Source organism: Chrysemys picta, chromosome 21 (genome assembly GCF_011386835.1).
Source record: "Chrysemys picta bellii isolate R12L10 chromosome 21, ASM1138683v2, whole genome shotgun sequence".
NCBI lineage: Eukaryota > Metazoa > Chordata > Testudines > Emydidae > Chrysemys > Chrysemys picta.
The window spans coordinates 3,083,590-3,111,076 of NC_088811.1; the positions used below are offsets into that span (position 1 = coordinate 3,083,590).

Consider the following 27,487-nt stretch of genomic DNA (forward strand, 5'->3'; position numbering starts at 1 on the left):
GGTTCTCCTTCAGTTTCTGGCCAGAAACTCGGGGATGCACATGTGCTCAGTAACAATAATGGGATAGCATCTGCCTTGGGCTCTGAGGACCAGATTCTGGAGCCCTGACAAAGCCTGGGTAAAAGCACCATGTGCGGCTATCTCTGCCGAAGTGAGGGGGGACAGAGCCCACCCTCACCAAAGAGATGAGCACCAGCACAGCTACTTCTCTAACCTTCGCACTTCCCTGTGACAGGGGCCCTCTCATCCCCCTGATGCCAGGTTTAGCCTGTGGAGAGGCATAGTTGCAGCTGTAATGAACATGAACCTGTCCTTTACCTGCCCCCATAACGCTCCTCTGCACTGCCAGGGAGAGGGCTGCTGGTGGCCCTGGTCTTCAGCAAGCAGTGGGGCAGAGGAATTCTCACAGCCTCTAACCCCATCCTCTGGACTGCAGCTGCATTGTGTGTAAGGCTCTCTGCACCCCTGGACTAGCAGGATCTGGCCCTAACAGATAGCCCGGGTTGATGAGATAATCGTCTGTGTCAGTAACCCCCCATTTCAGTGTTCCAGATATCAAATGTTAAAAGGAGTTTGATGCAGATGCCAAATATCCAATAAAGAAGGAAATTCTGCTTCCCCCTCCCTCCCGCCCCCTGAATCCGAAGCAAGAGCATCATTAATCCTCTAGTACAGAACTCCATGTCCCCTGCGTGTTCCCAAACACCCATTATTTTTATTTTTTAGAAAAGGTATGGGAGAACAAACGGGTTTAATCAAAACCATCCCCACCTCCCATTGTTAATAATAATAATGTCATTGCAATATTAAGCCAGTTAATTTTCACTCTCACTTTATTTGCTTTTGTTTTTGCACTCTCACGCTGTATTTTCCAATTTAATTAGTTTCAGTATTTTTGATGGCAACAGGTCTCGGTTTATCTTAGCAGCTAATACTCCTAATTGTTTATCCTTCCTTCAGTACTATCTCATTAACTTTATAGGCTACCATTTCCACTGCATCTACAGAATTAATTTCTTCTGTGTTGGTGAAGTTCAGCCTTAAAGTACATTTCTGAAACCTTTCCCCTCTGTCCTTTCTCATCCTCATGTGCCTGAAGGTAGTAAATAGGATCTTAAAATGACCATTCCCCTGATGAACCTTGGCAATTCATCATTTTCATAGCAATCTGTGCCCTTTCCAGGGTCAGATGTAGAATAAAAGCAGAGCTGGCTGCAGATGTGGGGACTGCTCATTAGCTGTGTGTAGATTTATTTATTTTACTCTCTCTGTTAACTGACATAACATGTAAGTCATGGACAGCACACACCCTGCTATGGCAGGATGCCTCAAACCTGCCTGGGAGGGGCCAATTATGGAGAAGTCCACTCCATTCAGTCCTTGGCATGTTTGTTCTGATTGCCAGTGGCAATCAGGAACCCTGCAACCCTGCAATCTCATGCTGTGATAGTCTCCGAAGCTAAGCAGGTTTGGAGCTGACCTGCAATTAAATGGATGATCCACGTACTGGTATCGGTCATTTCCTCAGAGTCAGTCCTAATCCAAAGTTCAGGCACTGTGCTAGTAGCTCTGGGTTGCTGGTGGGGTCTTTCTGGGATGAGACATAAAGTTCTGGTCTGAAGCTATTGCTCTTTTCACAGATATCCTGGCAAGATTCCACCCCAGGCAATCGTATTCAGCCCACTTGAAATCCCCCTGGGTACGGTCCCAGGCCGGAAGTATTCATTTCCCTATGGAATGTGGAGCTCAAAAACAGTCTATAGGAACTAACCACCACAGCCCTGGACCGTGCTCCGAAGTCTCTGCTGAAGTTAGACACGCCAAGTGCGGGCTCTTGCCAGCAGGCCTCTCTCTTGGACCAGACAAACTGATGGCTGACCACCTGCCCATACTACCTAGCACTCCTCCACATTATTTTGGGGCATTGTGACATTATTCAGAGCTCCAGCTTGCCTAGTCATTATTTTCTTGCCAGTTCAGAGAAAGACGGTTCTACCTGAACAGCAGAGAAACTAGGAAGTGAAGCCTTAAGCCCTGCCTGTGGCTTGACAGCTGCACCTGAGTTTAGAGGCATCCAAATTTATGTCTCAGGTTGTTAAGCGCTTCCCTTACTTTTGAATCCCATTCCCTTAACTCCTAACTAGAAAGAAAAGGGTACATGATGAATTAGCAATAGCTCCCCATGCTTTAATAGAGTGATAGCACTTTCCATTTTCGCAGGAGGATTTTCACCATTTAATTTCAGATGACAGATGAAAATGGAAAAGAAGCAGCTTGCTGACAGGAATGGAAAAAGGTGTCCAGATATTGCCAGCTGTGGAAGCCTCTATTAGATAACAGCAGTGAAAATATACGGTAATGTGGCTAAGTAGCGCGACATGCATTCTCATCATGGGCACATCATTCTTCCATTGTTTGCAAATGACACACAGGCGGTGAGGGATGGGATGCAGCCCAGCCTCCAATGGCAAATGAGGTTTCTTACTAATGAACTGGATAGATTCACAGGCAGGTGGCTATACAATGATCAGTGTTTAACAAGGAAATTGAAAGGTCCTGTCAGGCATTTTTTTACACTAATGATAGGTCGTATCAATAAAAGGAGCTTGGTTTTTCAAGGTACACTTTTGATCTATCTAATCAAGGAGGCAATTTAGAGGAGAAAACGCATGAGATCCTTCATGAATACAAATATTCTACCAACTTCTTTCTGGTCGGCAGTCCTTATTTAAAATATAATAATAATAGTAACGATTTCATCGGGTAGGTGTTGCTCTCTGATGGTAAAATTTATTGCAGTTCAGGAGCCCAGCCTCACATCATGCAGCCCTCATGTCACAGACAGAATTCTAGGTCCCAGTTCACCGCCTTTGCCCCACGGATCGTTGCAAGGGCTGTGGAAGGAAAATAATTCTCCTCCCTAGATACAGTTGAGGATCTAAGTCAGTGACCCCTTGTGTGGGTCTCCAAACCCTGCCCTGTTTCCTCACCTCATGCTGCTGTGGAACCTGGGGCCAGATTTGAACTACAACTGGTCATATGAACTAGAACTGGTCAATTGTTCTATAGGAACATAGCAACTGCCGAGACCAGAGATGCATGTAGTCCTATATCTTATCTCTGACAAGCCAGTGACACTTACTCCTGAGGCAGGTACAAGAAACCCCAGAATGAACATTTATAGAATAACCATCTCATAAAAGAAGTGATCCTCTGCCTTCAGATAGTCGATTTCTTTCTTTCTTTCTTTTGTAACCAGTGATGTTCTCATTATTTAGTTATTGACTGCAAACACCTTTTTTTGTATCTTGTCTTGAACTGATCCAGATTTCTGTATATTCATCTTTGAAAGCATTTGATGTAAAATTGGCCCGCACAGTTTTCAGGCTATGTGTGGTTTGTTATCCATTCTCTAAGGCTATTCACCATATGTAATTCATGGCATGCAGTCGTGACCTAATTCACATGATCCTGTGAATTCTGCACAACTCTTTGCACTCTATTTTAGAGCAATTATTTTTAGTTATTGTTAGTGTCACTAATAAACATCGTCAACTTCTCCCTCCAGTAAAAGGACCTATTAGCACCCATTGACTTAAACGAGTGCGGAATCAGATCCCCAAAAGAAAAGACTGGGGGAAAATGGGGCACTAAATTGCTCCAGGGAGAGAGACGTTCTTTCACCTCCAGAAAAAAGAAGAACAGGAGGACTTGTGGCACCTTAGAGACTAACAAATTTATTAGAGCATAAGCTTTCGTGGACTACAGCCCACTTCTTCGGATGCATGTAGAATGGAACATATATTGAGGAGATATATATACACACATACAGAGAGCATAAACAGGTGGGAGTTGTCTTACCAACTCTGAGAGGCCAATTAATTAAGAGAAAAAAAAAACTTTTGAAGTGATAATCAAGATAGCCCAGTACAGACAGTTTGATAAGAAGTGTGAGCATACTTACAAGGGGAGATAGATTCAATGTTTGTAATGGCTCAGCCATTCCCAGTCCTTATTCAAACCGGAGTTGATTGTGTCTAGTTTGCATATCAATTCCAGCTCAGCAGTCTCTCGTTGGAGTCTGTTTTTGAAGTTTTTCTGTTGTAATATGTTCACCTGCACATCTACCAATGTGATATATGCCATCATGTGCCAGGAATGCCCCTCTGCCATGTACATTGGCCAAACCGGACAGTCTCTACGCAAAAGAATGAATGGACACAAATCTGACATCAGGAATCATAATACTCAAAAACCAGTGGGAGAACACTTTAACCTGTCTGGTCATTCAGTGACAGACCTGCGGGTGGCTATCTTACAACAGAAAAACTTCAAAAACAGACTCCAACGAGAGACTGCTGAGCTGGAATTGATATGCAAACTAGACACAATCAACTCCGGTTTGAATAAGGACTGGGAATGGCTGAGCCATTACAAACATTGAATCTATCTCCCCTTGTAAGTATGCTCACACTTCTTATCAAACTGTCTGTACTGGGCTATCTTGATTATCACTTCAAAAGTTTTTTTTTTCTCTTAATTAATTGGCCTCTCAGAGTTGGTAAGACAACTCCCACCTGTTTATGCTCTCTGTATGTGTGTATATATAGTTCCTCAATATATGTTCCATTCTATATGCATCCGAAAAAGTGGGCTGTAGTCCACGAAAGCTTATGCTCTAATAAATTTGTTAGTCTCTAAGGTGCCACAAGTACTCCTGTTCTTCTTTTTGCGGATACAGACTAACACGGCTGCTACTCTGAAACCTTTCACCTCCAGGTTACTTGATTCAGATGCAACTCAGTGGGGTGGGATGGTTAAGTAGTAGAGCGAAGGATTCTGCAACACCCCGGGAGCTCCTTTTAGGGAGTGCTGGAGTGGGTAAGAATATCTGTTTTGTAGAAATGAGAGAAATAGAAATTAAACAAAAGTGAAATTGATTCTTTACTCCTTTAGTTTCTCTTTATACAAAACAGCAAATTTCAAAAAAGCTTCTCATATTCCCACTTCAAATGGGCATCATGTTAGGACTGAAAAGCACCTTCACCATACACGTTTGAAGGCACTCTTGAATGTCCGGGCTGTGGCAGAGTCTGAAGCTGAAACAAGGCTAAGGTTTGGTACCATATATATTGGATGTGTTCAGTAGAGACAAGAATTTAAAGCTAGTTTTAACACCGTCTGACTTCCACATTTCAAACCCTTTTAGTGACACCACTAATGAGTTTGTGCTCACAGATGAGATGTTCTGGCTGGAAAGAAGAATCACAGTTTATACCTTCCATTGATTGTTTCATCCCCTACATACGATTTGCACCAGGAAACGGCTCTGAAATCAATACTCATACAGTAGACTCAGCACATGGAAATATTATTGCAGTTTTAAAGGTTATAGCAACTTCACATTTTTCACCAAGTTCTCATTTCTACATTAATTTTCACTTCCAAGTTTGCTCCTTTTGACTCTCTTTAGCTTCCCAATAAGATTCATAGCAAAAAACAGGAGGAGGTGGCATTTGAAATTAACTTTGCTCAGCCACATGCATTTTCAATGGTTGGTTTCCCCTTTCAGAGTAGAGGATGCCAGGAAAATGGTGGATATTGATTGGAGGTTTTCTTATTTCATATCTTGCAAAAGCACACAGAGGAAGAGATCCCAGCACCCCTCCTGGCACATCCAAAGCTGTTGAGCTCAGCTCTGACACTAGCTCTGCTATCAAATAGCTGTGATCTGGAGAATCATTGTGAAGACTGATATGTAGACTAGCACATCAAGCCATTCCTCTTTGCTTCAGAATTCCAGGATTCGGTACAGCCAGCACAATTACCGTTTTTTTCTTTGCTGTTCTGGATATAGGAGTTCAGAAGCAAAGTGGATGCATTAAAGTCTAAATTAAATTATGCTTAGAAAAAGTAGACACTTCCATTTAAGTCATAGTGTCTAATGATTATTAATTAGTTACATCATTTGCTGATTTTCTCTTGTGCACTGACCTCTAAGGGACAAATTCCACTCACATCTGTAAAGGTGCAACTCCCATTGATTTCATTTGTAGAGCTAAGAGAAGGATATGTCCCTAAAATAGATTTTTTTTTCACCGTAAGGGTACCTGCTCACAATGTAGGTTCTATACAGACAGACAGTATAGAACCTACACAGAAGGCAGAGGAGTGGAAGAACATTGTAATGCATCTTTAATATTTATTTTTGCCTATTCAAATTTTCATGGCCTCCAAATGTTGAGTTCAGAAAGGAAGAGTCAGAAATTCTCCAGTACTTGTCTGAGTGAACCGAGATGCATAAGTGAGCTCTGCTGCAGGCCTTGGTGGGTCTGAGCCAATGTTTACTGAATTATGTTCCGTTCTTAGGCAGCTGTTAAATATTCCAAAGGACAAACAGTTTCATATTTGGGGGCAGGGGAAGGAGAAAGGGTGTGATGTTGTACAAAGCCCATGCAATGCCCCTGTGAAATCAAGACAAATCGATGGGTCTGATCACTGCACAGAATCTCTCTCTATTTCAGCTGAAGTGCCAAGCATCGCCCTCCTAGTAACTGTTGAATTAACTGATCAATTAGGCCAATCACAAACGAGACAGTAACTTCTCCTACCCAACGCACACACTTCGGTGTGCATTTCATTACAGTGAAAAGTGCACGGAGGTCCAGTATTGTTACAAATGTGGAGAAGCTGCCCATCACCGTAGCATCTGAGGTCACTCTAGATGACTTATATTAAAACCAAAATCCATTTACCAAGTATGAGGAGTAATATATCATGTTCCATCACAGCACTGCAACACTAAAAGACTGACATACTTACAGTTAATGCACGGGGCAAGCACTCGGGAGATCAGGCTTCAATTCCCAGCTCTGCCACAGACTCCCTATCTGACCCTGGGCAAAGCCTTTAATCTCTTTGGGACTCTGTTTCCCAGTCACTAAATTGCAGGTAATAACCCTGCCCTATCTGACTCATAATGTTCACGAATGTGTGTGAGGTGTTCAGCTACTGAGGTGAGGGACCCATAGAATTGCCTAGCTAGAGAGACCAGGCCTGTCGGCAGAGTTCTGAGCACTCTAGACCTGGCCATTACCAAGAAGCCTGGACAAAGTGCTCTGACAATGTTTCCTGAACCTGCCCAGACTCATGCTCAGATGCATTTCTCACTGAAGTGAATTCTGGAGGTGGGGACCTCCTGCCGAGAGTGCTCTGCTCTCTCAAGCTTCATTTTGGGGGATAGTTATCTTGGGCATTGCAGACAAATGCAGTTGGCCTGGCAGGTCAGAGAGGCAGAGACACAGTCTCGAAAGAAATCACCTGTCATAAGCCATCACTTTACAGCATCCCCAAGGTTTTCCGTACAATTTTGTTTGACCTTTAGTTAGAGATACACTTCTATTAGGCAACCAATTTTTGTCAGCCCTTTGGAGAAACTTCCTTAAGACACGTTTGAGTCTATAGCATTTAGCTTGAGAGAGGCCTCAAGTTAGCCAGTCAAGCTGAGAAATATCAGGTTGTTTAAAAGCAAACGCAAAGATGTACCGTGTATAACAGGGGAACTCCCTGCGGGGTACTGACTCATGGCCTGCAGTTATCCCAGATCCGTTCTCCTAGATATGTGCTAGATGCCCAGTTTTAAAGTTAGTCTTCTGTTAGTCTTAAAGGTGCCACAGGACCCTCTGTTGCTTTTTACAGTTTTAAAGTGAAGTTTATAATATCAAAACAACTAGGTTCAGTCTCCTTCCTGGGATTTAAATTTATGACCTTTCCACCTACCTTTTTATTGCACTTGCTGTCCTCCTGTGTTTACTTGGAATGATCCATGCTGAGGAAGATCGATGGAGAGCGTGATAGCCCACTGATTCTAAACAGAGACACAGACACTTGTACTGGCTTCACCATCACCTCACAATTTACAGTGGGTTTTCTAAGCACTCTCAGCCTGAAGAACAGAAATGTTTGTTTGTTAGAAGAAAGATATGCCATGAAGACACCTTCCATTGCATTAGATACAGTCTAGAGTCATATTTGTTTCTATTTGGACAACTACATGGATAGGTCAAAATATGGAGTATTGTATGTGCCATATTTTATAAGATAGATAATGATCTTTTTGGTGGTAGCTTTAAAAAGACTCCTTTATTGATAGACATCGGACACTAGCAGGGTCAGGGGAAGTGGGGACAATGCTTCCCTTCTAAGCAAATATGCCACTGCTGGGTCTGAGCTGTCTCCTTATTTTATCTCCTGCTGTCCCTCTGTAATGCAAACAATAAACAGATGAAATTTTAATGCACCCTGACAAGCCATAATGCTTCAGAACTACTTAGGAACTTCAGAGCATGTAAAAGCCGTGTCTGAAAGGAAAGAGTGAAGACTTTGGTTGACGTTTTCAAAGCAGTCTTTGTGATTCAGACACATGACCCATGAGAATTACTGGAATTAATGGAAGACCTGTCTCTAAATCCCCTAGATTGTTTAAAAAAATCTCAACCTCTGAGATAATTCCTGTCCAACATATACTATATGCAAGCTGTGTAGAGACCAATGCATATGTGCATGACGTATAGACACACATGCATAATATGACCTACACACAGGAGCACCGCCAGCTTTTTTGCTGCCCTAGGCGGCGGAAGGTCTCACCCCTGAAATGGCGACGATGACCGGGGCAGCCGAAGATCCGGCCGCCGCCCCCGAAATATTAGCGCCCTAGGCGACTGCCTAGGTCGCCTAATGGGTTGCGCCGGCCCTGCCTACACACATAGGCCTAGATAAAAACTTTTCTACCAAAGTTACTTTAAACCTTTCACCCGTGCTTTGTTTCTTATCAGCAGTAACTGTATGTCCTCCACCAGCTCATTTCTCTTGGTCCTCACTGTATCCTTCAGTTTGCTAGGAACTGAACCCAAGAACATCATGAGTGCCTGGGGTTGAATGAACCAAGCTCATTGTGTGCTCAGTACTCAGGAGTGAGTTCCCCATAGCCCTGCTTGCTCACCATGGCTTTGGTTCGGTTTGTACAGTCTGAAATAATAGTGCCGCAAGTTGGTTGCACCTTCCACGGAATCATACCTTGTCTGGCTACTGATCCCACCAGAGAAAATGGCTCTTTCTGAATTCCATTACCCAAATAGTGGCCACCTGCTCTATTTTGTACCATGCCAGGTCTAAAGTGGCAAACACTGGCACTCTTAACTCCCTAGTTGTCCTCTGCTTTCCCAGTAAATTGGAATAAGTATGAACACAGTGGGGGGTCTAACTAGCTAGGGGGAATACCTTGAACCTTACGCAGCAGGAACTAATAATTATAGGGGAGTCTGCCCTGCTTGGGAGGCATGGAATGGTATCACAATATCAGAGCAAACATGATGACAGGCTCTGCGTCAGGAGGTTCTCTATGTAAATGCTGTGGTGTTTCTCTAACCTCTTATTGACTTTGGCTTCCAGAATCAATTTTCTTTATTAGCTGATGAATCTCTTCAAAAGACTTTCTGTACTGAATCTAGATAAATTATTTAAGCAGTAAATTGTTTCTACTCCAACTGTGTTACAATGTGGTGATTTAATAGGCTATAGCAGTAGGTTGAGGTTTAGGAACAAGGTCACCCTGAATGGAACATCTGAACATTAATAGGAACACTAATAAATGATACCTAAGGCCAAAAACTGGTGTACATCAGAGGCAATTAATAGGAAACGGGTTTGCAGCAGAATACTCAGATCTGGCAGCACGTCTAAGAGGAAGAAGTCATAGGAGACCATGGCATTAATTATTTATGCAAGTGAGTAACTGTGTTTGAAAGAAGAGTGCAACATTTTAATTGGACAAGACGTGGTATTGTGGTGAATGATTGTACTCTGTCTATTTCATACCTGGTGAAAGCTGAGCTGCCATCCATGTCTTTGGAATGTACCTAATGTATCTGTGTGATCTTGTGCTCTTACCCTGAGACTCCCAGAGAAACAGAATCTAAAGCTTTCCAGTGAAGGGAAGAGGAACATTAGAGCATGGTCAGCAATTCAAGCAACAATAACAATGGTCCTCAAAGACATTAACCACTAACAGTGTCACCCTGCTGTATATCCACATACTCAGGAGAACAGCATACAGGTCTGTCGCATCTTAGGCGCATTTAACATGCGCGATTTCAGCTTTACGCGGTTGGCAAAGAAAAAAAAGAGAAAAATAACAATTTAAATACTGTTTCTGTAGTGCGGGCGATTCCACCCACTATTACACTCAATGTAATTTTGTCTCCGTGTAAGATGAGACAGACCTGTAGCTTCAAAATGAAGGGGTAGCTACTGGACACAGACACACACGGGATCTCTCATCAGCAGTGATAGTGATATCCATCTATGGGCCTTGTTCTCATTTCATTTATGCCCCGTGATTTATATCCATTGATTTCAGTAGAATTACTCTTCATTTACACGGGTTCCACTTGTCATGGGCTGAGAAGCTTCAGGGCCAAAATTCTAATGTGAGAGAATTCTGCTTCTGAGAGTAATGTTGGCCCAACAGGTCAAAGCATTTGAATCCACCTTGATAGCTCGCAATGGGAAATAATTGCACTAAATGGCAGCTGAAGTGCATGAAGACATAGAAAGGACTGCTAGCTACAGAAACACAGCTATTCGTACCAAGAACATTGTTTTCAGGATTTTAGCACAGAGGTGTGTAATAAAGGACCACCTTCTTTCTCAATAGCCCATTTCGGAGATCAAAAGGCTAATAGATGTTTTCAGCAAAACAAAATACCATGGGGAATTCGATTTTTCCTAACTTGGCATTTGATTCTTTGTAAACTCAAGTTAAACCTCAGATTTAAAGAGGTGTTTTGACTCTATGGAAGGAACGCAATAATCCCTCCACACGAGGGTAGAAGTCACTTGAATAAGAGAACTTGATGTCTTGCTTGAGCTTGTCCTTTCCCAAACATGCTGGTCTGTATACATGTGAGACAGGAGCTAACTAAGGGCCTGTTGAATGCATTCTCAAGAGCTGTTCCTGCTCTTGGAAGGCCAATATTTTAACACGAGTCAAACTGGACTGATTGTAAATGCGCTGGATCTGATTCCGTAGTGTGTAACAATTGCTCCGAGCTGCTTTGGTAGTGCAAGGCAGGCTGAAATGCTGTGCCCACTGCTTTTCAAGATGACCGTTGTTATTTCAATTTTTCTTTGCGCTCCACCTGGCTGTTTGCTGTACCCATCGGTTTTCTTACATCTTCTACTCACAAGGTAAACTCCTCTGTGTTTTTTTTCTGTGATTGTACGGTGCCTAGCACAACGGGCTCCTGGTCTATGAGTGAGAACCCTAGGCACTCCCACAATACAAATATAGCAAGGGCATTCCCAGGTGCCATGTCGGGGCAAAAGGCCTGATTCTCATTTGCGCTAAGGACCTTTTACACCACTCAGGCAGTTTAAAGGGACCTTAAAGTGGATGTAACTGGACAGGTCTTTTGTACTGCTAGAGACTAAGTGTAAATGAAAATCAGGCCCCAAGTTTTTTGAGCTGACTAGTTAGTGGCACAGTAAATTGTTGTATAGATGGAGCCTAATTATGTAGGGGAAATAGTGAAACCAACTCTATGTGAATTGGTGTCAAAAGGACAAAGAAATCAAACTGCAAAAAACCTATTCCCCTGTTTTTTAGTTAACTTCTTTGAGTTCTAGTAACTGAAACCTCTGGATTAAAGCTGAAGGTAGCAGCAATATGCTCCACATAATACAAATGAAGAATGGCCTTTTGGGCTCTTGGGAAATCATTTTTGCGTCCTTAAGCTGGGAGACGTTTGGGCACCTCAGTTTACACAGCCCCTGGGCTCCCTAAGTCTGGAGAGTCTGTGACTGTCTAATTGAGGGAAATGGCAAGTGTGCTCTATGCTCTTCCTAAATGAGTGCTATGCACTTGGCTGAATTTATGATGGCACTTTTGTTTTGCATTTGGGGATTAATGTAAATATATTGACTTGTATATGCAACAGGCCTGCTTCAGAGAACTCCGCTTGCCCTTGGCAGAGGGGATAAGCTGCAGGCAGCAATGTTGATTCATTAATTCATTTTTGGCACACTTGTTTTCTCTATCTAGTGAATTACTGTGTTTTTCTCAGACTGAATGACTAATACCTTATTGATTAAAGCATTTAAATATTTACACTTACCTTTCCTGGGTGCCTGTGCCCTTCCTTTTCAATTAACCGTTTCAGATCTCAAATGACATTTTTATTCCTTTCTCTACACAATACAATTATAGACAATCATCTACCTTTTTACATGTAGCTATCATGTCACTACTTAAGGCAATAGTGTGGGCTAGTGGTTAAGAGTGGGAAGCTGGAAGTCAGGAAATCTGTTTTTTATTCACCTCTGTCACTGACTTTTTTCCCCCCTTGGACAAGCCACTTAATATTTCTCTGTCTCCATTTATTAAATGGGGACTGTGATACTTAGGTTGCTCTGCACTTATCAGTTGTGCCAATATAACATTTCACGTAGGGGGTGTTAGTTTATTACCGTTGTAGTTATACCTGTAGAAGCAGTTATTACCAGTGTAAAGGTGACCTACAGTGATGTAATTATTCCCCTTCCCATATGGGAATAGCTATAGCTGGGTAAAGTAACTTTATGCCATTATAATTATATCCATACTAAGATACTAGAACTATACTAGATTAGTTAAAGCAGTTCTACATGCTAGTGTAGATAAGTCCTTATCTACCCTTTCTAAAGCACCTTGAGATTCCTAGCTGGAAGGTGGTTTATAAGGCTATTATTATTACCACCAGAGATTATTAATGAATTATTGTGGGTATTATGATACTAGCATAATAATGATTCTGTAATCTGGGGCTGAGAGCTCCTGAGAGTGAATTTGGACCATGTGATGGACTGAAACTAAAAGCCCGGGTGACGTTTTAGTGCTCGTTCTAGATCTGTGTGTTACTTTCTCAAGTAAAGAAGAAAGTTTATGGGCTGGATAATAGAAACCCTGGCAGTTTCACTTCATAACTCTTTATGTAAATTGGATGTAAATGAGCTCAACCTGGTTCCAGTAATCAGCTATGAATAGAAAATTCAAAGAACACAACCAAACAAAACAGAATACAGATCTTTGGGAGGGAGAGAGAGGGGGTGAAGCCAATGTTTTAAGTAACCCCTCAGCTCCTGGGAGCATCTGCACCCATTTATTTTATTGGTCATTCTCTGTAAGTCTTTTAATATTACCCAAGCATCCAGTGTACGTGGAGGGGAGTAGGGGTCCGGTGTGTGTATGTGGGAGGATTATTTTGGGTACTAGTAAGAGGAAGAGGTATGCGTTATGAAGTGTTTGTGTTGGTGGTTTGGAGCAAAGGCACATGTGCTGTGGCAGTGTCTGTGTGGGTAGGCAGAAAAGTGAATGAAAATTTAGCCCTAAGTGCTTTGCTTTGTGTTAGTGGATCTGTGTCTGTGCAGAGTGTGTGTGTGTGTGTGTGTGTGTGTGTGTGTGTGTGTTATGCAGGGTGGCTGCAGTGGGGTGTATGGGATGGGCTGGGGGGGAAGCCATGTGCCACGTAGGGTGGGTGCAATGGATTGTATGATGTGGCCTGTGGATGTGCCATGTGTTATGTAGGGTGGGTGTGTTGTGTGTGTGTGTGCTGGGCAAACCACACTTTCCTTGTAACTTTGCTTGCCGCTGCTAGAGCAATAAAGGGGGCAGGGACAGGGAGGGGCGAAGAGAGAAGGATGAAGGGTCTGGGAGCAAGAGCAGCGTAGCTCATTTCCGAGTGCCTTTCCTATCAGCTGCTGCTAAGGGCAACCAGCTCCTTCTGCTCTTCCTGCCAGAAGGAATGTACCAAGGGGAGAGGAAATCCCCCAGGAATGCGAATGACAGGGCACAACAGCCACATGCTGTTGTATGTGCCTGTCCCAGGGCAGCCGGTCCCTGTGGACAGAGGAAGCCCAGTTAGGGTGACCAGATGTCTCGATTTTATAGGGACAGTCCCGATTTTTGGGTCTTTTTCTTATATAGGCTCCTATTACCCCCCCACCCCCGTCCTGATTTTTCACACTTGCTGTCTGGTCACCCTAAGCCCAGCACCCTGGACCGGAGCAGGGGAGCCCAATCCAGGTGTGCTGGGCTACCCCTGGCCTATAAGGGGCTGCTCGTGGGCAGGTGGAGGAGGGAGACAGGCTGCGCCCTAGGGAGGGAAAGCCACCCCAGAGCAGAGCTAGCGCCTGTGCTGGGTCCCAGAGCAAGGGGCGACTCGGCCCCAGGAGGGGAGCAGAGCTGACTGAAACTAGGAAGCTGCCGGGAGCAGAAGTGCAAAGGCCCCTGGGAGGGGTGGCCCTGATGCCTGAGGCTAAGGATCGAGTTAGTGAGGCAGCACATGCTTTGGAGCTGGGGCAGAAGCCTGGCCTAATGACAGTGCCCTACAGAAACAGCTCCTTCCTCATTGTCTTAAAGCCTCATCAATGTAATACAACAACCTCCTCAGCCCGTCATGCACTTACCCATGGCCTGGCGGAGAGGGGGAGCCCCGCTAGGAGCATTCCTCCATACAGGAGCTCTAGCTTAATGAGACCTTCTGGCTGCAGACTGCAGGGCAGATATGGCATCTCTGGCAGGGGGCACGGTGGGCCTGCTTTACCCCCTTCTCAGGGGTGTGGAAATGCCTGACTCCCTTTTTGCACAGAGAAGGTCCCAGCCTCTGTGTGGACAGCGTTGGGGATGTAACCAAGCTGAACATAAGAACATACAAATGGCCATACGGGGTCACACGCTCCATCTAGCCCAGTGTCCTGTCTCTGACAGAGGCTGCTGCCAGAGGCTTCAGGGGGAATGAACAGAACAGGGCATCTCCCGTGATCCATTCCCTATCGTCCAGCCTCAGCTTCCGGCAGTTGGAGGTTTAGGGATGGCTCATTTGTTACTAGCTTTTGTGCTGTACTCACTGGGGCTCTCTCCATGTGACCTTTGGGGTGCTTTCCCCCCCCTCCTATGTTCTCACTTCCTAGCCAGGTGGACTATCAGGCTCCAATACGGACTCCCAGCATTGTTCCCCAGGCAGCATCACAAGCTGGCACTGCACTTTCCGGCAGGAACGCTTCGTTTGGCAGGCAGCCCATTCCTCGCACCCCGCACGGGCCAGACACTCATCCAGGCTCAGATTCTGCTCATCCCTCGGGTACTGGAGCCTGATACACACAATGACCCCTTGCACGCCTATTACACACACACACACACTCTACTTGGAGCTTGTTATCCCTAAGTAGAAGGCTGGCCCTGGGTTCAAGTCCCTACTTTGCTACAAGTCTCTTATTTTCTCTGGGCCTCAGTTCCCCATCTGTACAATGGGACTAGCGCTTCCCTGCCTCCCCAGGATGTTGTGAGGGTAAAGATGGTGAGGTGCTCAGATGCTGTGGTAGTGGGAGGCATGTAGATGCCCTAGGCTGTCTTGTGGTCCTTACCCCCCAAATGTGACACTTTCTAACCTATTGGTCCTTTCCTCCTGATGAAATGTTTCAGGGTAAATATTCCTAGTCCTGCCCTGAGACCCATAGGGCACCGACACTCCCTCCCTCTGTGGTGACCACCTGTGAACAGTCACAGTACAAAACATCCCTCCAAATGTTACCCATGTTAGAGGGAAGGGGGAACAGTGGACTGTCCTGAGGATAGACAGGGTCTGAGTCACATACATTTTGATCCTCACCCGCTACTTTGAACTGGCTCAGCATACACCTCTGTGAGTCAGTTTTGCCTCCTCACTTTCACATGTCATCCGCCCCCACTGAGGACGTACAACACCTGTAGTTTAAAAATATGGAAAGGTGCTGGCTCAAGAGTTCTTTTAAAGGGCTTGTTTGATACCAGCTGTAAGGACGCTAGGTGCGTGGGCTCTGTTGCTTAGCAGTGCGTGTGGCTTTGTTTGTGCGTGCACACCCAGAAGAGTTAAAAGAGGAAACAGATTGCAAAGATTCCAGAAAAGGTAATATTATGAGAATAAATAGAAACTACATACTGTCAAGATCAGGAGGGGGAAGCTTAAGTGATGGAGACACACAATTAAGAGATGTAACAAGCAGTGAATGACAAACATATCCCACGTAAATAGGACTCCCGCATCTTTATACTTCTCCTCCTCTCTATCCATTCCCTTCCACAGCTTCAGCACCAGCTTGCCTCCTGCACTTCACTTGATTTCACTGCAGGCACTATGTTAAAGACAATCATCTGAGGGTGAAGTCCACCCCAATGACTTAGGTGAATTTTAAACAGTTCTTTCCTGCAGGGCCGGCGCAACCCATTAGGTGGTCGCCTAGGGCACTACAATTTGGGGGGCCGAAATACAGAGGCGGCGGTATTTCGGTGGCGGGACCTTCCGCCGCCTCTGTGGGGGGCGGCATTTCGGGGCAGGACCTTCCGCCGCCTAGAGCGGCAGAAAAGCTGGCGGTGCTCCTGTTTTCCGAGTGGACGACCTAAGCCACAGAGAACTGGGGGTGCCTTCAGAGCCAGTGTAGAAGCTGTAAGCCCCACCCACCCCACATACATTTTTTTTTATTATATCAAGCTCAGGCCTGTAAGGCCTAGAGAGTCTTTCAGGCCTGGGCCTTGTGCAGCTCCTTGGCTTGACTAAAATGTAGTTTTCTGAGCAAAACCCACCTTTCCTTCAGATTCAGCTGTTACGTGCTGTGGATTCATAGTCATGACCAAATAGGATTTGGCACACTATACTCATTTTTCATAAGTATTTAGCAAACAAAACATTTAAAAAACCCAGCCAAGCGAGGCCAACATGATTTCTCTGTAAATCTGATGCACGGCCCTAATTATCACTTTAGGGGAAAGCAGTGCAAGCTACCTGACTCATCAGACAGGCACACACGTAACAACCCCAACATATCGTGGGTTTCAAATCAAACTGGTTCAGAGGTTATCCGTCTGGATAGCTGGCAAGTAAGATTAGCCAATGGAGGGAAGCTGCATATTTGCAGTACTAACGCTTTGGATTTCCATGTTATGGGAAATAACAAAAGTCTATTTTCTATTAGACCTTTTCCTAAAAGCAAGTGCATTCCACATGACCTTCAACTGCTTATTCAATTAACCTTGAAATAGACAATATAGCTGTTGCCAGGTTATTTTGTAGAGATCTTGATCAAGAAAGCAGTGAGGATACAGGCAACTTATAAACAGAAGATATATCCTGATCTCATCAAGGGGTTTGTATGCCTTAATCCCTTATCACAAATAGCAGGGGTATAAATTCATCAGTACGGGCGATACATATAATCTTGCACGTTTCAGCCATTGGTTAATTAACAATAGGCCTCCATGAGCAGTCGGCAGCTGGGTTCCTGCTCTCATTGCTTTAAATTCTTCCTTCCTGATTTTTTGTTTAATGTTTGCACATGCGCTGAAGGAATCTTTCACTGCTTAGTCCCCCAGAGGGTTTCAGATGTATCTATTTTCAACTAGCAGCTTCTCAGAGCTGTTTCACTCACTGCGGTTTAGAGAAACATGCCAAGGCAATACATTATGAAGTGAATAAAGGACACTACCTGCCCAGGAAGCAGCAGAGGTTAGCAATTAACTTGAATTGAAGGACTAAATGTAAAAGTATGTCTAGATATCTAGTTGTATACTTCAAAACCAATTTATCTGATAACAACCGCTCAGACATGCCAGCAGCGGCTTTGTGTGCATCAAAGTTCATCAGCTAGGCTGTTTGGGAGATCACGGTCAGTGATTGCCCTGTCACTGTCACTTCTGGGCCCACTAGGAAACCAGAGTGGCAGAGATTGAATGATCAGAAATAAATGTCAAGCAATGGTGAGTTGCCGTGGGGGTTTTCAACAGAAAGGGCCAGGTGTGCGATAGTTTCCCAGGGGGAAATAATACTCAGCCCTGGACTATTTTTTTTAAGAAGCCAGGTATTTAAAGCTCTTGAATTTGGAAACGCAGTGGAGTAATGAAGTGCTCCCTCAGAGTACATGTCTCTGTGCTCACTGGAGAGACAGTGAAAGCCTTTATCAGTATTGTTATTTATTAGGTATGGCTTTTTAGAGCACCACCCATAAGCAGGGCATTGCTATAAAAACTAAAGGAAACTAAAACAAAGCGGAGGCTCCATAAAAACAAAAGGCTTCTGATTGGAGAGGGTGCAGAAAAGAGCCATAAAATGATCTGAGGGCTGGAGAAAGTGCCTCACAGTGAAAGACTTAAAGAGCTCAATCTGTTTACCTTATCAAAAAGAAGATAAGAGAGGGGCTGTTCCGATATACAAGTACCAATAGGGGGTGAAAATACTGTATAGAAAAGGGCTCCTTAATCTGGTAGAAAAAGGCATAACAAGAAGCAGTGCCTGGAAGTCGTAGCCATGTTCAAATTAGAAATGAGACCCAAAATGTTACCCAGGACGGTGATTGACCATTGGAACCAATTCCCAAAGGAAGTGGTGGATTCCCTACCTCATCACGTGTTCAGATCCAGACTGGTTACCTGTCTAGAAGATAGGATTTAGTCATACACAAGTTACTGGGCTCAATACAGGGGTAACTTTGTAAACCCGTAAACTTTGTACTGCCCTTGTCCCAAAAGTGGGCAGAAAAGTGCATCCACTGGGCAGTCTCTGCCAGCAGGGGCTCCGGATGTAACTCCAAGCTGCCCCACCCTGGCAGGTCCCGCAGGGAGAGGGACAATGCAAAGGCAGGATGACCCACCCCTTTGGGCCCCGCTGCTACTGCTGGAAGTCTGCTAAGGATGGAAAGTGGGCCTGCAAGGAGGCAGATCATGGATATAAAGGGATCAATTCACACAGCACTGAAATGCAGCTACCGCTGGGGTACAGCTGAGTGTTCACACCGTACAGCTATTTCATCTCTCAGCTTAGGGCAAGGAGTGAAGAAACGAACTGTAGCCAATAAGGGTACGTCTGCACAGCCCACAGCAGCGAACCGCCCAGCCATGTCGACAGACTTGGATAGCAAGGCTTGTGCTACCAGTCTAAAAATAACTGTGTAGACATACTCTAAGGGTCCAACTTTCAGAGTTGCTATGTACCTGCAGTCACTATTAATCAGCAGCAGCAGCCTTAGCTCTTATCTAACACAGAGCAGATCTCCAAGCACTTTACAAAGGAGGTCAGGATCATTATCCCCATTTTACAGATGGCAAAACTAAAGTTAGTGATTTACGGCCTGATTGTGTAAAGGGCTGAGCACTGACAATTCCAGCTGAGACTGCAGTGGGATTTTAGAGAGGCAGAATAAAATAACCTGCACTGGGATTTTTCCAGGGCAATGGAGCTAGCACCACAGCTCATGAAAAATGCTGGAGATTATTCAACGCCTATAAACCATCAGATTTTGTGCATTGGCATCTTCATCTCATCCAGAAAGACAGCACCACGCGCAGCACCACTCTGCACCCCAACAGAGACACTGGGCCAGTATCAGTAGCAAGGGTCCAGTGCTATCACTACCACTTTCCTGAAGTGCATCTGATGAAGTGAGCTCTAGCCCACGAAAGCTTATGCCCAAATACATTTGTTTGTCTCTAAGGTGCCACAAGGACTCCTAGTTGTTTTTACTTTCCTGAAGGTCTCTCATCCAAGGACTGATTCAATTCAGCTTGGTGTATATGTTTGGGGTTTTGTGCAATTCCTAAAGCCTGAATTCTCACCTCTGCTCTGCCTGAATTTAAGGAGGATTTTTCATCACCACCGAGACAGTATGAAAAATATTTCAGACTGAAGATGAAAGCAAAGAATGTTGCTCATATGAGGACTTGGATAATAGAAAGTATTTTTCCATTCTGACTGGAATTTGACTGCTATTTCAGCTCTCTGGACTCACAGCACTGGGAAGGCAAACCATTCAAAACAAATTAACTCATTAAAAGAAAGAGAGAGATACACAATAATTAACTGAAATTCTCAAGAATAAAATTATCGCAAAAATAATTTGGGTTTTGCAATCTCAGTTGCATTTTTTGCTGATCCTGTGTTCAAGCACTCCTGTATCATTTACTCACTGTACAAACCTTAATTGTAATGGTTGGATGTGATCCAAAATCCATGATGTAGAAATGATAAGTAACTGGGTGCACAAATTAGAACAATTATATCTAAATCAAATTCAATTCATCATGTAATCACAAAGATCAACATACCAAAGGGCACGTGCAGTAAATTAAAAGCCCGGGAGATAACAATTGAACAAGGTTCCTGAGAAGTGTGACTGGAGATGAAAAAAGTGATTGATTGATTTATTGCAGAGTTTGGCAGAGCTCTGGGAACTCTGAAAAAATGTGAACTTTCATTTTACCTGTAGAAAAGCTTTTCACAGCCTAAAATTCCTTTCCTCACATATGATATGAGTCTACAATCATTCTGTTGAGGCTGCCGTCCCATCATTTTGGCAGCTGGCAGATAGAACCCTACTACAACCTACTCCTACCCCCTACCAGAAAGCTTGTTGAGAAGTGCAATACTTTGGGCTGCCTGTCATCTTTCCTAATGAAGAAGCAGCCTGCTGCATGAAGGGGACTATATCTATATGCATATCCAGAGGTGGGAAATGATCAGCTGCTCCATCGAGATGGCATAACATTGCAATTCCATGCAAGGAAAAGTGACTCAGAAAACGATGAGTGATGAGTATGAACACAAAAGTCGAATGGGTGAGAAACTTCATATACTCAGGCTGAGCTGACGCGCTTCATGTCTGTCAGCTTTGCACTTCATTTGGTAGCTGCATTCAAGTTTCTCGCCATTATCCCCAGAGACTCACCTGCACTCACTTGCTTTTTGGATTTTTTTTCAAATGTTTTTTATCGTATTTTTATTTTAAAAAGGAAAGAAATGGAAATAAGTGGTGTCCAGGCGTCCATGAAGTGAATTCTTTTTGCCTTGGCTTCTGTGATACCTAACAAAACCCCTTTCCCTGCCCCACTGCATTTAAAGAGTTGGTTTTAATTCCAACTCTCAGCCATAGCCCCTAATTCAAAATCTGGTCCCTCCTTTAATTGCAAGAAAAGCAATGATTCAACCAAGTGAACAGCAACATGTGAGGAGGGTTCATGCCACTGGGCACTGTCACATGGGGTGGCAATTCTGGGGTCAAGGGGACACCTCCCCACTCTTCCACAGGCAAACAATGGTCAAACCTGATTTTTATTTTTATTTAAATGTGTTGGTGCTTGTAGAAGTGCAAGGGGCTCATTGTGCTGTCAAGAGCCAGGAACAGTGCGCCAGAGACACTGAGCTTTGGCACCGTGGAAATGAGCTGTTGTCACAACGCTGAAGCTTTGCACATGAGACTACTGATTTCAGATGCCACAATATTTAGAGGCCCAATTTCAGATGTCGGACAGGGAGCTGATTGTCAGAGGGCAAGTGCTCACCACTTTCTGAAAATCAGACCCCTTCCTCAGACTCCTTCATGGGGTTTCAAACTGGGCACTGCAAAATCATTAGAAGCTTTTGAAAATCTTCGCCTACGTGCATGAGGCACCCTGTGTTATTATTTCTCAAACCGCCCTGAGTGAATTCCCAGTGTCTACTGTGTCTCCACCCATTTTGATAGGGAGGGTGTCACCCAAAAGCTAGAGACCTCCACCTGTGCAAACAGGGCTTGGGGGGTTGCCTATGCAAATCAGGGTTCTATTAACCTTCAAAATGTGTGTCCAGTTCCCACTCACATGCCCCACTGACTCAGTGCATTTGACCCAATAGGATTACTCCATACAAATGAATGAAACACAAAGAATTGAGGCCTCTTCCAATATCACATCCAGTTGGCTTCCCTATTTACATGGGATTGGCTGGGTTGTTGACAGGTAATATCACCACTCAGCCATGAGCTGCTCATACTGCAGGGGCTAGGACAGTGGCTCTCAGACTTTTTTACTGGTGACCCCTTTGACATAGCAAGTCTCTGAGTGTGATCCCCTTATAAATTAAAAACACTTTTTATATATTTAACACCACTATAAATGCTGGAGGCAAAGGGAGTTTGGGGTGGAGGTTGACAGCTCGCGACCCCCCATGTAATAACCTCGCGACCCCGTGAGGGGTCCCGACCCCCAGTTTTAGAACCCCTGGGCTAGGGGAAGATGAGACAACACTCACCTTTTGGTTCAGAAATAAAAGATCTTCCTTTATGTTAATACACAGCCAGGATCAAAGTTCCATCACATTGTGAAGAATCAAATTAGAGCATTTCTAGAGACATATCAGAAGGTAAACAAGTAATGTGCTGTAGGGCTTACTCAGTATGCAATAGCTCTTTTATTTCCCCTTAACCACTAACCACATTCTGTTTGATCAATGCGCAAGAAAGCATCTTTGCTGTGGGGCCCAAACAAGTGGCATATAGTAAAGGCGAGGCAGTATTTATCACAGTTAAAGATAAGCAAAACTGTCTTCTGCAGTTTAAGCCGTTAATAAGAGCTACATCCAGTGTTTTGCTATAGGGCACTTACCTGGATGTTGTTGATTTGCTGTTTTGTATGTGCTTTTTTTCTTTTCTTTTCTTTTTCCAATCTCCTTGCTGCCATTAGAAGTGTATTGGATTCTTGTGTTTAAAATTGCAAGCAGGTACTTTGAACTAGTGTTAGTTCTTTAAATATATGCTGTATCTTCATGTGTCATGCAGCCAAGCACATCAGAAGCTGCAAAGTAATAGGCAATTACTGCTCTTAAACAGACAAGGCACTCACTGAAAGAATGTGCTGCATCTTAAATTATCCATAAACTCTCTAATAGTGCTTCTATTAATACCTGATTTCTGGCACGTTCCTAATTATCATGTTCCTTATCAAGCTGCCACCTTCCTCTGACAAGTAAGCGCCTGTGCAGAGGAGAAGAGGACAGGCGAAACTGTTCAACTGAAATCTGTTAAGCAAACGTGCAGCTAGACTGCTTGAAGGCCTGCGTGATTGTTTAGCAATACGCCCAGCATTATGTTACTGTGCCACAATGTGTCGGGGACGACAGTCTTAGCACAGGAACTTTTGTCTCCACAGAACTAGAAAAGCATTTTTACATCAGCAGTGCTGAGCTGAGCCTCGGGGGACCAGACAGCAAATGTGAAAAATCGGGACGGGGTGGGGGGTAATAGGAGCCTATACAAGAAAAAGACCCCAAAATCGGGACTGTCCGTATAAAATCGGGACATCTGGTCACCGTAGGTGAGCCCGTGCTTTCCTCATGGCCACCTCCAGCAATCTCTCATTTGGCCTCCAGTGTCTCACCATTATCACATAGCATGTCATTTCGCATTCCCCTCTAAGTGCTTATTTCAGGGGGGAAATATTTGGAAGCATCACAAAGACAGTAATGGGAATCTACACCGTGCTGTTTTGTCAAATTCTCCATGGCTTTTCCTTGCGCTCTTCGGCAGGAACCAGCCCCTCTCTCTCTTCTGAAAACAATAAGGTGCTACCACTGGCTCCCCCGGAGGTGCCTTCTGTTCTGTGCATTTTACAAACATGAGCCTGGTTTGGAAAATGCAACATGAAAAGGAATAAAGTCACTAAAGTTTGGTTCCATGCAGTCCACGGTGCAGAGCTGCCAGCAGGAGGAACATGCACACACTGTATTTAAGACCTGGTTAGAAATGCCAGGCTCCCTTCCTCTTGAACCATTACACACTCCAGCAGAATGAGAATGTGCAATTCATGTCTCATTAAATTTTTTTTGAAATATTATCCTTTTGCCTTCTCTGCATTTCCTCCCTATTAAACAAAACTAGAGCTTCCTTTGGAGAATACAAGCAATTTGTTACCATAACAACACCTTTTCTCTCCCACTCAGCGAAGTTTAAATACCAGCTTCCCTTTGACTGTATTTTTTTCCCCCTGGAGACTAACTGCCACCGTCTCGCTTGCAGAAGTAGCTGTGGTGATAGGCAAAGAATTCCTCTCCAAATGCTGCTGGTTCAGGTGCCTGCCAGTGTTAATTCAAAGTGACAGAATCTCAGGCTGGATCCATCTGTACATGCAATTATTTTCCATGTTTTCTCAGTTTCACAAACTGGCTCTTAGCTCTCCTTAGCTGCCCAGCCACTTTGATAATTTGCGCATCAGGGAACAGAGCCGTCGAATGGTGTTCTGCCAATGTGTTACTTGGCCACTATCACCACCAGTCTCCATTGTGTGGTTTACATGCTGAATGCTTTCTTCTGCTATTTGACCAGCTTTAGTGACAAGGGTATTAATTAGTCTGCACTTTCCATTTAGCTCATCCACATTACTGTGAGAATCATAGAATCATAGAATGTCAGGGTTGGAAGGGACCTCAGGAGGTCATCTAGTCCAACCCCCTGCTCAAAGCAGGACCAATCCCCAACTAAATCATCCCAGCCAGGGCTTTGTCAAGCCTGACCTTAAAAACCTCTAAGGAAGGAGATCCCACCACCTCCCTAGGTAACCCATTACAGTGCTTCACCACCCTCCTAGTGAAAAAGTTTTTCCTAATATCCAACCTACACCTCCCCCACTGCAACTTGAGACCATTACTCCTTGTTCTGTCATCTGGTACCACTGAGAACAGCCTAGCTCCATCCTCTTTGGAACCCCCTTTCAGGTAGTTGAAGGCTGCTATCAAATCCCCCCTCATTCTTCTCTTCTGCAGACTAAACAATCCCAGTTCAATCAGCCTCTCCGCATAAGTCATGTGCTCCAGACCCCTAATCATTTTTGTTGCTTCCGCTGGACTCTTTCCAATTTTTCCACATCTTTCTTGTAGTGTGGGGCCCAAAACTGGACACAGTACTCCAGATGAGGCCTCACCAATGTCGAATAGAGGGGAATGATCACGTCCCTCGATCTGCTGGCAATGCCCCTACTTATACAGTCCAAAATGCCATTAGCCTTCTTGGCAACAAGGGCACACTGTCGACTCATATCCAGCTTCTCGACCACTGTAACCCCTAGGTCCTTTTCTGCAGAACTGCTGCCTAGCCATTTGGTCCCTAGTCTATAGCAGTGCATGGGATTCTTCCGTCCTAAGTGCAGGACACTGCACTTGTCCTTGTTGAACCTCATCAGATTTCTTTTGGCCCAATCCTCTAATTTGTCTAGGTCCCTCTGTATCCTATCCCTACCCTCCAGCGTATCTACAACTCGTCCCAGTTTAGTGTCATCTGCAAACTTGCTGAGGATGCAGTCCACGCCATCCTCCAGATCATTAATGAAGATATTGAACAAAACTGGCCCCAGGACTGACCCTTGGGGCACTCCACTTGATACCGGCTGCCAACTAGACATGGAGCCATTGATCACTACCCATTGAGCCCGACGATCTAGCCATCTTTCTATCCACTTTACAGTCCATTCATCCAGCCCATACTTCTTTAACTTGCTGGCAAGAATACTGTGGGAGACTGTATCAAAAGCTTTGCTAAAGTCAAGGAATAACAGGGCCTGTCACAGATTGGAAAGCTCACATCTATGCTTTCTGGAACCTCTTCGGGGTGGGAATCAGGATGGAAAACCATTTTTTTAGAAGATTTCAACTATTTCCTGGATTCTGTTTGGTCAGAAATGCTCTGAGAACAACTTCCTATGACATTTCTGATCCCATCTGAAAGCAGGAAGTGCAGAAGAATATGGGATGTTTTAAAAAGGGAAGTGATTTATCAGATATTTTCGAACTTCAGAGGAGTTCAGCATTTAGTCTGAGTTAGGGAGGAGGTTTGCACTATATTTTTACACTACCTGAACAAGGGATAGGTCTGGTTCAAATAGCCCCCAAATAATTATGTATGGTTATCCTCTTTCAGTTGTTATTATTAGTAGTAGTGGTTGGATAGGGCCAGCATTCTGCCAGGGGCTTTTACAAACCCAAGGTTAGTTGTAATAAAGGAATTTAGCAGTAGTTTGATCAAAGGGCCTTCATTTCAGTAACTTACTTGGGAACATATAATTCCTCTGAGAAACTGACTTCCTTGGTAGCCTCTATTTTTCTCTGTGTCAAGCAATCATCTTGTCTCCACTACTTCCTCCTTTCAAATTACCTAGTCAATATATTTATCTAGTGAGGTGCCAGTTTCTTATTTGTAATTTAATCCTGACAATACAGTGGTTCTTAAATGCCAGCAGCTTTGATTTTTTTTTTTTCAAATCAAGTTGAAAGCTCCCCGGACCTCTGAGATAAAATAAAGCTTAAGAACTTTGTTTTTAATGTACTTCACATAAGAATTTTTAATACTGCTGTCTGTTATAATTCTAGATCCTGCCTCTGGACTCTTGCTGTGCAATTATATAACCTTGTTATGTAAACATCAAAATTAAATGCACAGGATGAATCAACTAAACTAGGTTCACTTACAGAGATCAAAAACATCATAACACAGCCAATGGGACCAAGGCCAAAACAGCACAGTGAGAGAATTCAGTTCAGTCTCTAGAAATCAGAATCTGAAAAAAAATGTATATAGATATCATTTTAAATATTAAGAGCCACTGAAGAATGTTCATGAGACGGCTGATTTCACAAGGGACTGGATAGTAGCTCAGAGGGTTGGAAATGGCCAATGGACTCTTTCAACTCTATCTTCCCAGTTCAATCCAGCCTAGGACAGAAGTGACTGACAATTGTTAACTATCTGATAGTTCTTCAGCTGGTAGTCTCCGTGCAGCTCTTGGTGGACTGGTGTCCTGGCACATCACAAATCGTTCTAGCTGACTCTCTTCCTGATAACCTGAGACTGAGGACCAGTTGGCATGGAAGGTAAGCCACCCTTTGCCAAGTCACTCCAGCTCAGAGAGAAGTCTGTGTGTGCACAGGTCATGTACAGCTAGTCTGTGCAAAAGTATCTTGTTAGCCTGCTCTCCGCTCTCCATCATCTACTGCTTGTCTCATCCACCTGTTACACCCGCATCTTTCTGACGGCAAGCTCTTTGGCATATGGGCTATCACTTACTATGTGGCTCTTCCATATCGAACGTGGTGGGGCTCCAATGAAAGTAAGGCTTCTTGGCACTAGAACAGTCTAAGTGAGTGAATGAATGAATGAATGGTGAACTTGTGCAGTTATTGACCATACTATCTATGAAGAGAGAGAGGAGGCTTCCTTCACCCAGGCTGTCACTTTTCACCTCCACAATATTAAATTAATTTTATTTCATGATGGCCCATGCATTAACAGCCATGTAAACTGTAGTATGGTGTTATATTGCATTATAGCACAATTTATTTGGTATAAAATATTACAAAATCCTGAAGTTTGTGGATAGATCACCATTTAGAGTGACATTTTCCCCTCTTCAGAAGGCCGGAAAAAAGACCAATGCCCTAGTTATTTTATCTCCGAATCACCTTAGCTTTGGTGGATTTAAATCAAACTCTGAAAGTTTTCACACTGTACAGAACTTCTAGGACCTTGCTACACTGGCCAGGAATGGGATCCATAATTCCTAACCAGTGGTCACTGTGTTGGAAGCTGTAGTGTAGACAGGATGTAGACTTTAGGACCAGGGTTAGAA

General features: G+C 44.1%; 1 long non-coding RNA gene across 1 annotated transcript in view; it reads right to left on the reverse strand.

The window, feature by feature from the left end:
- The window catches only part of LOC101936019 (uncharacterized), a 34,976-nt gene extending 11,899 nt beyond the window's left edge, over positions 1-23,077 (reverse strand). Inside the window, exons 1-2 of the long non-coding RNA XR_256090.4 lie at positions 22,481-23,077; positions 7,780-7,945 (exon numbers count right to left, since the gene is read on the reverse strand). This is a non-coding gene — a long non-coding RNA (uncharacterized LOC101936019). The remainder of the gene's footprint in view (positions 1-7,779; positions 7,946-22,480) is intronic.
- Positions 23,078-27,487: the final 4,410 nt, after the last annotated feature.